General features: G+C 34.9%; 1 protein-coding gene and 1 long non-coding RNA gene across 2 annotated transcripts in view; one reads left to right on the top strand and one right to left on the bottom strand.

Annotated features, from left to right (window-relative positions):
• LOC550921 (ubiquitin-like protein 3) overlaps positions 1-10,836 on the bottom strand; it is a 69,249-nt gene that overhangs the window by 23,499 nt on the left and 34,914 nt on the right. The window lies entirely within an intron of this gene.
• LOC102654141 lies at positions 4,599-7,275 on the top strand. Its single transcript, XR_001703345.2, has 2 exons — positions 4,599-5,204; positions 6,107-7,275. It is a non-coding gene; the product is annotated as an uncharacterized LOC102654141 (long non-coding RNA).

The raw sequence follows: 10,836 nt of genomic DNA, 5'->3' as shown, positions 1-10,836 counted from the left end.
ATTACCTTGTTGCATGCGTGTAAATTAGATGGTCTGCGAGGATCGATCACCAGAAACGTTTGAAGCGTGTCACGATCGTTTTAATGCAAACGCATCATACTATACCTATATATATATATAAAATATATATATATATATATAGGTATGTATATTGCAATCATGGCGATTCTACAGTGTGTGGCACACAGATGATTCGTAACACGAAATATATACATATATCGTTGAAACAACTTACCGATCCGGTGTGCGCTGAGGGCGCCAATATACGCGCATAAGCGTTTTATCAATAAATTCCATCTAACTGCGAGATTATCGATGGGATCCGGCCATCTCGTCGATGTCATGGGCATCGATGTTAAAACCAGATGGAATTCCCAGCCGGTAGACAGGACCATTAAAATAATTGTAGTTCTCGTGTCGTTAACTAACGGCTATAAATGATGACCGGGGGCCTGATTTATTATCACGCGGAACGACAATGTCGTTTACCGACCGAGGAACATGTCGAAAAGTGGTTACCAACGTTACATACTATTAACTCTTCGCGAGTAAATTCGCTAATTGAGATTCGAATTTAGATTTCCGTAATCGGTATTTGATTAACGATCAAAAAGAAGATGACGAAAATTTTAATATATCGTCAATATATAAATAATTATATCTTGTAACATGAATGAATCAATGTTGATAATATTAAAGTTATTGTGGTGTTTTATCGATTGTTAAAAAAGAAAAGACTGATAATTGAATGTAGAATAGATAGAAAAGGGGAGAACAACTATGGCGATTGTTCTTCTCGACGTTGCATTATCATATAAATTGTGTATTAATTGGTAATTGGAAATAGGAGAGCTGTTTTTACCGATATTGATGGCATCTACCGACTCGTCGATTAATAATGAGAGAAAAAAAAAAGAAAATTTAAAAGAACGTTATTTTCAAATAGATAGATAATTAATAAATAGACAGTCAATCGTGAATCAGTCATATGCTGCTGAAGAAATAAAAGAAGAAAAATTATGATATTAATGAAATGTAAAGAAAATAAAGATCGTGAAAGTTTCGTAAAATATGAAAGTCATAGAAAAGGTCATAAAAAAGATGTTCAATTTTGATTAATTAAATTCCAACGCTAATTAATGACTCGATAATCGAGTATATATCACTGATACAAGCAATTTTCCCAATCTTCACGGAATATCTCGAGCTGGTAATTACGTCAATTAGGGGACGACCTTAGGTTAATAAATACTAATGCTGTCCCATCCGGTATGAATGTTTCTGTTCAGCTCGTCGCTTGCTAACAGCAGCGAGTCCGGTTTAAGCCTCGTAACAAGCGATAATTTCCCTCAAGGTGATGATGCAAAAAATTTGCATTTCCTATAAGAATGTGTCAAGTCTCGGTAAACACTAATGCTAAAGTTCAAAAATTTCCATTCGACATTCGATCGTTATTGATATATTATAACATTCAGAAGATAATGGGAAAAATTTATGATTCTTTAAAATTTCAAAAATATTCATAGACTTCTATATTAAAATTCTATATAAATAAAATAAAATTAATATAAAAAAGAAATTTTCTTACAAGATTCTGTTCATAACTGAATGTCAGATTTTAAAAGTGTGAAAAAAGATTGTAATTATATATATAAAAAAAAAAAATTAAACAACGCCATAATTTTAATCGAATTTTCTGTTCATAACAGTAAAAATATTTGTATGCTCGATTTCACTTGTCACGCGTTTTCAATCCTATTGTAGCTTTGTTAAAATATTCCAGCGACCTCCAGAACAGTGCCATTATCCGAATTGAAAACATCACACTCGCGAATAATCGCGAATAGGCCAATAGGCAACCTGAAGAGTTGGTAGTTTCACTTTCTGGCTGACTTCCAATGTCCCGGAGACCTGAATCCGTATTTCGTATATCGATCGATATTTTTTTTTTTTACCCATGTGAAACTATCCATTACATTTTCACTGTGAATATATTCTTTCACATTTTGTAGCTTTCTATTTGACAATTTGCAATCACTGTTTATTAACATACACAATGGTATTCGCCCAAAGATTTTTTATCACTTTTTTATTGATCGTTTAACAATGAAAGATTAATTATAGAAAAAGAAAAATCTTAATTCAAATCTTAATCTTAACGCAATTATTATACAATTGTATTTAAAGTGAGAAATATTTAATATACCTCTTCTGATTTTGAAACTCTATTAAAATTTCTAATTTTTTTCTATAAAATTAAATAAAATCCAACCTTTAATTATCTATTTCTTAAGATTGTATATTAATATCTAGAATTTTCGCAATTATATAGAAGCTTCTTAAAAATGGTAATCTTTGTTTCAACTTATTATTTCCTCATTATCATTTTAAATATCAATTATTGTAATAACGAGAAAACAAAGTTGTCCGATATTCTAGTACAAGCGTACTTGATCTAGAAGTGTTGTTAATAAGCAGTGCGTGGTGACAAAAATGCAGAGATCAATTAAGGTTAACAGCTTGTAATTTTACGGCATTTCTGTTTCTTATTCATTGTAGAACAAAAAAACGAACAAAAAAGAAGGGAAAAAAAAAAAAGAAGAAGAACGACACAATTACGACACAAACATGATTAAAACATGAATATATCATAAAAGAAGTAAAAAAAAACCATAGAAATTCATTTCAACATGCATGAAAGAATCGCTTACATTGTATTACTTAATTATATAACAGGATTGGCCGTGTCCTCATTGATTGAAATTTAAACAGATTAACCGAATCTTATCCAGGGCGAAGAAGTTAAAATCGGAGAAACCTTTGGCGTGGGTCGCCATTACGATCTATCGTGGCGCCCTCATTGTCTTTCCACAATTTTCCAAGTTTTTTTTTTTCCTTTCACGAACACGAAAGAACAATGCAGCCTCGTTTGACGATCGAACGAAGTTAATTATTGTAGAGGCTCCGATTCACGTACCTTTCGAATATCGATGTTTAATTTCTTCAACTTACATTGTTCGTTTCCATTGAAATTACATACACGTAGAACGAAATGTCGCGCGTTGATAGTACTTACATTGTTCTTCCGAGGATTAAATTAATAAATTGACGAGAAGCAATGGAGAAACATAATTGCTCTCGCGATTCAGATATTGAATTGACTTATATTAATTATCACATGACTTTTATATATTCATTAGAAAATTAGAGTTAAAAATTTTGTTTTTGTAATAAAATTTACATACTTGATATTACTTGTAATTATTAGATTTATATTTATAATTTGTTTTGTAAATTAGTTTTCTAAATTATTTTAAAAACGATAGAAATTATATTATAAAAAAGAAAAACTTTTGATTAAAAGATTGTTTTTTTAAAATTTAATTTATCCTATATTGTTATCATGATGCTTTAATTTTATCCAATGAATAAAATCTCATGAAATAATAAATTAATTTTCTATAATCGATTTGATTATTCCATTCCCATCCAAGTTTTATTCGAATATTCGATCTTTTAATGTTTCGAATAATATATCAATGAGAATAAAAAAATATTTATATTTGTCTTAATATTCAATATCGACATATTTCGGTTGATTGCTATAGCTGGATTGAAAGAACGTTGACAAGAGATTTTCGGCTATCAGATGCAAATCCGATAGACTCTCACCGTAACGTACGCTCCGATATTAAATTTCATACGTCCTGATTGCGACCCGAATTCTGTGGAAACACTTCATCGACAGGAAGTGTCCAAGAATTCGACACCAAAGACAGGGGTGGTCTTAAATTTTTTAACATGTATTTCACACGCCCCTATATTACAACATTTGTCACGTTTTATACGAGATTAACAAATGTTCTAATATTTATGAAGACAAATCTATTATAAAAGAGAAAAAATTTATATGTTGTGATTATGTTATATAACATAAAAAATTGCATATATATTGTTAAAAAGACATTTTGATTGCAAATCGAGACATATATATATATAGATAGTAACTTAATTTACAACATTTGTTTGGCGATATCAAGTCGCAAGTGAATTGTGCGAACATAAATATTCATGGAATGCTTAGTGTGTCTGATAGATCAAAGAACCGTGAATATGCATGCTCCTTTGGCAAATCGCGTTAATAATATGCGTTATCAGATCCTGGTATATTAGCCGATTACCTCCTACATGGATGCATATGGAAATGTGTATCAATCGACTTCTGTTCATGTATAAATGCACACAAATCTCGCTAAGTCCCTGATAAATATTTCAAGCACGAAGCCTTCAAACCTTCTAAACTATATATTTTTTATCCCAGACATCGACACCTTGCGAATCACTATCATGGCGGTGAAAAAGAACCGTGGCAAGCAACTTGTATTCATCGTGTAACACTGATCACCGGATATTAAAAAAAAAAAAAGAAAAAAAAAAGATCAGTCGATTGAGGATGTTCACACATGCAATATCCTTTTTTTTTTGGTTACATGTTCAATACTAAAATATATGATAAAAAAGAAAACATTACAATCTATGCATTAAATTTTATTTATTTCGAAATAGTAATAGATTCGAACATATAATCATTAAAAGAATATTGTTAATTTAAATATATACTTTCTAAAATATCTTTGTAAAATATCTTTTATCGAACGTAGTTTCTCAATTTTCACTCGCGAACATCACGATGCGCACGCAAACACAAAGTTGCCAACCTTTCTCACGATATGATCCCCAAGAAAAAGAAAAGTCACAAAACATTCCTTATAGTGTCGAGTCAATAAATATTAATAATTTGTACAATTATGTAATAACTTTATACAAAAACTATGATAAACTTTTGAATCGAAATTGACAATGATTTAATACTTCAACGATACAAATAATCTAAAGAATTTCTATCCAACGATAACCTAACCTAACTTAGCTACAAATCGAAGCTTCAATGCGCGAGAGTAACCTTTAGATCGTGCAATATGCCGCGGTGCGGCGCAGCATTCGTTTCATTAAAAGTCGATGTTACGACACAGAGGTGTGCTCGATCGCTCGCGCAGATCTAGGCATGCGACCTAGACCCGACCTTTCCCAAGTTCCTGACGGAAATAAGGCTAATACAGCTACCGACACTTAGCTTCGGTAATCGAACCAAGGAATAAACGACGTTCCAGCCGCGATCACGGAGCCACTCGAATTACGAGAACGTGAGTATCGATTGAGTTTTAAGTGGCTTTCGTTTTCGGTCCTCTATCGTTGGAAAACAATGATTTATTGTTTACGCTTTATATTTTCTCCCGATTATTTTAAGCATTGGATTAATGTGAGTAGAAGAAAAAAAAATAGTTTTAACTTTTATACTTTCGTTAATTCAACTTTCAAGCATATATGATAAATGTAAGTAATCGAATATATATGAGTAATATATACATATATATATAAATAACCGAAGTAATAATCTGTGATGGAGAAAGTTGATAGAAAGTTATTCGAGGAAATTAACATATTAATGTGGTGTGATTAAATCGTAAAAAAATTTTTGTGGTTTCCATGATGTATATGTAAATATCTATAATATACAAGAATTATACATTATACTTCGTTAATAACAAATTTCATCTTCACGATTTTGATCACGAAATTTCAAGTTCTTATATTTTCACATTTCTATCATTTTTAAATTTTATAATCTTACTACTACTATTTTCATGGTTCATGTAAAATTATACGTATACATATAAGCGTATTTTATTCCAGCCTACCAGAGGTCATAGTGATGTCTAAGCAAACTTCGATCTTCTCCGCGTGAAAAGAATAAAATTCAAAGGATAATATCGGTAATATTTTATGACGCGACTTGTCATCGTCTCGCTTCGATAAGTATCGCTATTGAAACTGCAAATGTGTCGAATAAGGTCAAACTTGGTTATATAGGAATTAGAGAGAGAGAGAGGAGAGAGAGAGGGAAAGAAAAATTCAATTAGAACGATCAAAAAGTTCGAGCGACCATCGAGAACGATCGAAGTTATTATTGTATTAATTAAGGAACAAAGAGAAATAGTTGGATGGGATTCGTGTCGAAAACTTCTTGTCTTATATATGTTCACAGGATTCAATCGATTTCACGGTGCACTTTCTAAGAATATTTCCACGCCTTTGCTGGAGGACTTCCGGTACAACAAAACATTTCGTACCTGCATTCGATCAATCGAAGAATAAACTTTCGATATTCAAATAATAAAACAAAATTTAATTTAATAGTATGATTAGAAATTAAAAACGATAGATTATAATCCATGCAACTTTTTAATTATTAAATATTATAATTAGAAGAAAAACTTTAATAATGAAGAATTTATTGCTATGATATTAAGGTAATTCTAAAAAAAGATCAATAAGAAAATGTCAGCGCTAAAGAGCAAATGTTTTCCTTATTTAAATATTCTTCTTTCTTTTAATTCAAAGTAAATTGACTATAATATATAACTGTATTTCATTTTCTATTTTTAAAAAAGAAAGATATTCATTCCTCGCTGCGAACGATCTCGATCTTGTCACAGATGGATAACCATTGGAATTATTTATAAATGCGACGCCCTTACTTCAGTCGACGACCGAACGTAGCTCGTGTCGAGCTTTTACCGACCGGTATGCGGCTCTCGGGCCAATATTTCACGGGATAATAAGGAACAAACAGCGTTTCCTTGTTCCGGGCGACGCCGAGAGTGTTATTATACTATGGCGGCGGGTTGAAGGTGGCGATGGCGGAAATTCGTTCGGCCAAAGGCCACACGGTCTCGACCAATAAAGCGTAAATGGATTAGTCTCTAAGCCGCTGATACGACTACGGAAATCCAAAGTGGAACGGGGAGAAGATTCCGTACAATCTCGGCGAATCCACTGTCAACGGACACTCTCAGAAGCCATTACATACATCTTCCTTATCCGACCGACTGGAAACAAATTTCTTGCGTTTACGATCCTCTCTTTCGCGATTTCTCTTTATTCTGTATATTTAAAGATAATTTCTTGATAAGATATAAAAATAAAAAATTCCGTTTTACCTTTCTTAATCTTCTTCTTTTTCTTCTTTCTTTTATCAAGAAAAAACTTTATCTTATTTCTTTACTCTTGGTTTAAATTTATTTCAACTTGTACGTTATAGAAGTTTGTTTTATCGAAGCAGGGATAGTATGTGTAACATGTTCTTAGAGTGACCGGATTTTATCTTGAGAAATGTACAAGGAATTAAATTTTCCAAAAGATCACGCAAATTAATTGTTTCTTAATTTCATTACCCCCAACAACTATTGCATTTGTATTAAAATTCTAACCAATTACGTAACGAACATTCCAGTTAAATGAAAAATCTTGTTGTAATAGTGATAAATCATTATATGATGGCGCTGCTGCATCTCGTTGGACGACAGTAACCGGTAACCATCGAGACGGCGAAGCAAGAAAACCGCAAAATTTAGTAATCGTCGAGAGGAACAGAATCCATCCAACTTCTCCCCTCTAACGAATAGGAAATTAGACGGGCAACGTTTCAACTTTCCGCTGCGAACATTTTTTTTCCCCTCTCCAAACCCCTCTACACACTTTATGACACGCGAGACCGTAAGGGTCTTTCATTACGACTTCGTTACGATTCCTCGGTAGCGCGCACGCACGCGCGCGCACACACACACATATATATACACACACGTAACGAAAAACGAGAGGGGCGAGAGAGAGAGAGAGAGAGAGAGAGAGAGAGAGAGAGAGAGAGAGAGAGAGAGAGAGAGAGAGAGAGAGAGAGAGAGAGAGAGAGAGAGAGAGAGAGAGAGTGCAAGACGAGGTTTCTCCGGCGAACCGAGAAAATGGGAACGCCACAGACGAAAGTTGTGGGGAGAGGGGACGATGTCCAGAGGGTTTGGCAGTAGACGTCGAAAGAGAAAAGAAAAGCGACTGTTGGAACAGCTGCTTCTGCTTATGCCCGTCGTTCGTCACAGAACTCGGAGGAGCAACGAATGAGACAGAGATGAAACGAAAGAATCGTGGTAAGGAAAAAAGTAATACGAGCGAGGAGCCACGAAGAGAAGAGGCCGAGCGACTGTGAATGACGCAGACCGAGTGTTAGAGAGATGGAAAGAGATAGGGAATGAGCGATGCGAAGGATGAAAGAAGGCAGAAAGCGTGGGTGTGGTGGTGCAGGGAGCAGAAGAACTCGTCTATATACGGGGAACCCCCCCGCTGCTTGCTGGAGTACCGATCGATCGTACCGCGTTTGCTCGACCGTGCTCCCCTCCCTCCCTCACTCTCTCTTCCTCCGACCATCATCCCCCTACTCTTTCCAGCAGAGAGTCCGTGATTCTCTCTCCGATACACACCCCAGTTCGACCTTCTCCCTCTATATTTCTCTGTCTAGCATGTATTCATCGGTACAAGCCAGAGAGGAACGCCTGCCTTCTGCAACCTGTCTGGCTTCGCGCGACACTCGTATTACCACGGTCATGTTCTGCTAAGATTTCCGTAGAGAATAGCTGAAAATAGGAAAAATGAGGAGAAAGCTTGCCGACACGCACGTATACAGAGAATGTATACAATGGATATGTGGTATGAAAATTTAGGATCACTGATTATTTTCTATCTTAAATTCATAATGTTTGAATTTTTCTGTGATTTGTCGATTGAATTTTTTTTCCTAAATAAAATAAAGATGCAACGATGGATGATATATATATATACTTTTAAAATAATATTTTAATATAAGTAAATTAAGAATGCAAGTTATATATTATGCGTTTTAAAAAATATTATAAAAAAATATTACCTACGAAAGGAGAAACTACTAGAACTTCAAACAACTTACAAAACGTAGTTACCTGAAAACAGAATGAAAATCAAAAATTAAAAAAATTAAAAAAAAAAAAAAAGAACATTGTATTTACATCATAGTTCATGCAGTAGAAAATGGAGTTGATAATACATTAAAGAAAAATGCGAACAACGACAGAGTAACCGTGGAAAACTTTGAACTTTTAGTTTGTAGAACGTGTACTACAGTGCTTCGTATTTTTGAAACTTGCGGAGTGAGGTTATATTCCGTTTGTTACATCGGGATTAGAAATGGAACTTCAATGTGCTTTCCTGGAGGTAGCAACCAGAATATCCCCGCATGGGATCCAAGCTTGTGTTATCCTCTCTTGTTTGTCACTTTTTCTCACTTCCTCCCTTTATAGTTTTGTCGAGTAACCCAACGACATTTAGCCGAGGTTGGAATGTTCATTACCGGGGAAAAACATACCGGTTATTTCGAGGAGAACGTTTACGAAGACAATTTGCATGGGGGACCACCCGCGGGAATGTTGATGCTCGTTCGGATCCAATCAAAATATTTGCAGGCTGGCTGGGGGGCAGAATCGAAAAAAATCGTATCAACGAGAGGCGGCCGTGACTTTACGCCACTTTGAAGTCGGTTGTACCCGGTCGTCATTGCAAATCGGCATTTATCGAATCGAATAAACTTCATAAATAGAAATCGGGGAACTGTGAACACAACGGCGCGTCAATTTCCTTCCTATTTTAAACGGAGAGTGGGTGATCAGTGATTGATCGCGAAGAAATTACGTACAGTTAACGGAAATAATACGGTTAAGTCATGAAATAGGTTAGTTTAAGTAAGTTTAAATATACTCGAGATTGACACTGGTTCGTTCTACCGCGCATGCGCCAACGACGAGAACGAACTAGGGAATAATTACTATTCAATTAGAAAGAATTAAATAAAATATAATCGTATTTCGTGTAATTTAAAGTAATTTTGTAATAATAATAATAATAATAGTAATAAAGAAATCTTGTAAAAAATATAAAAGAAGAATTATATTTTTCCTGTTAATTAAATAGTAATTAAATTGTCGATGCAGACCTTAGATGGCACTGAAGTTTGCCAATAATATCAGGAAGTGGTAGGGTATACTATATAAGCGGACAAATTCATGACCATATATATTCTAACATTACTGTACACTTTTGACTTGACAGAAGATGAACGTGTGACAAGTGAAACGTGTCGTAAGGAGAAACCCTGCTAGAAATTCCTCGTTAGAAATGCCATTCGCGATATTAACGAAATCGAGATAACTTCTATCATAACCTATACCAACATATCTACGAACCTACCTTTTTCCTTTTCAACACTTTTAACTTTCTTTTCGTTAAAACTAAACATTCCTAATCTAACTCTTTCACGTTTCAGCTTCGTATTTCGAAGCTAAGTGAAATTCCATTCCACCTCAACACGGCACTCGTTTTCTCTCTTCTCGTAATGGAGTTATCCGTGGTTGGTTCACAACCGACCCGAAAGATTTCTCGGCCAAATTGCCGACTGGTCTTTGTTTAGCCGGATTCCTGATTGCCCGGACCCGTAACCGGAAATGAAGCTCGATCTCTCGCCCCGTTGGATTACGGTTCACCACCGAAATTGAGAATTAACTGCGCGTTTTATATCGATGCTTTCGTTTCACCGCCATGTTCGTTTCCAAACAGATCGGAGAGGGGGGGGAGGAGGGGGAGGGGGAATAGAAGAAAAGAAAAGAAAGGAGGAAAGGGAAAGAGAAATAAAAAAAAAAAGTATAGAAGAAAGGGAAAAACGAAAAAATAAAAAAAGTGACGGGGGAGCTCGTTGATTAAGGCACCGACGCGCAACCATTTTATCCCCGCTATTTCAGATCCATTAGTATTTCGGATCCGCGGCGCAGACCGACATGAAAATTTCAATTTCCGGCAACAAACGAAGCGCGGTACGGGATAGGTAGATGGAAATGGCGCGTATTGTCGATGATGCGTCAAAAG

The sequence above is a fragment of the Apis mellifera genome, linkage group LG6 (assembly GCF_003254395.2).
Source record: "Apis mellifera strain DH4 linkage group LG6, Amel_HAv3.1, whole genome shotgun sequence".
Classification (NCBI taxonomy): Eukaryota; Metazoa; Arthropoda; class Insecta; order Hymenoptera; family Apidae; genus Apis; species Apis mellifera.
The sequence above is the reverse complement of the archived record's forward strand: the minus strand, read 5'-3'. Positions and strand labels throughout refer to the sequence as shown.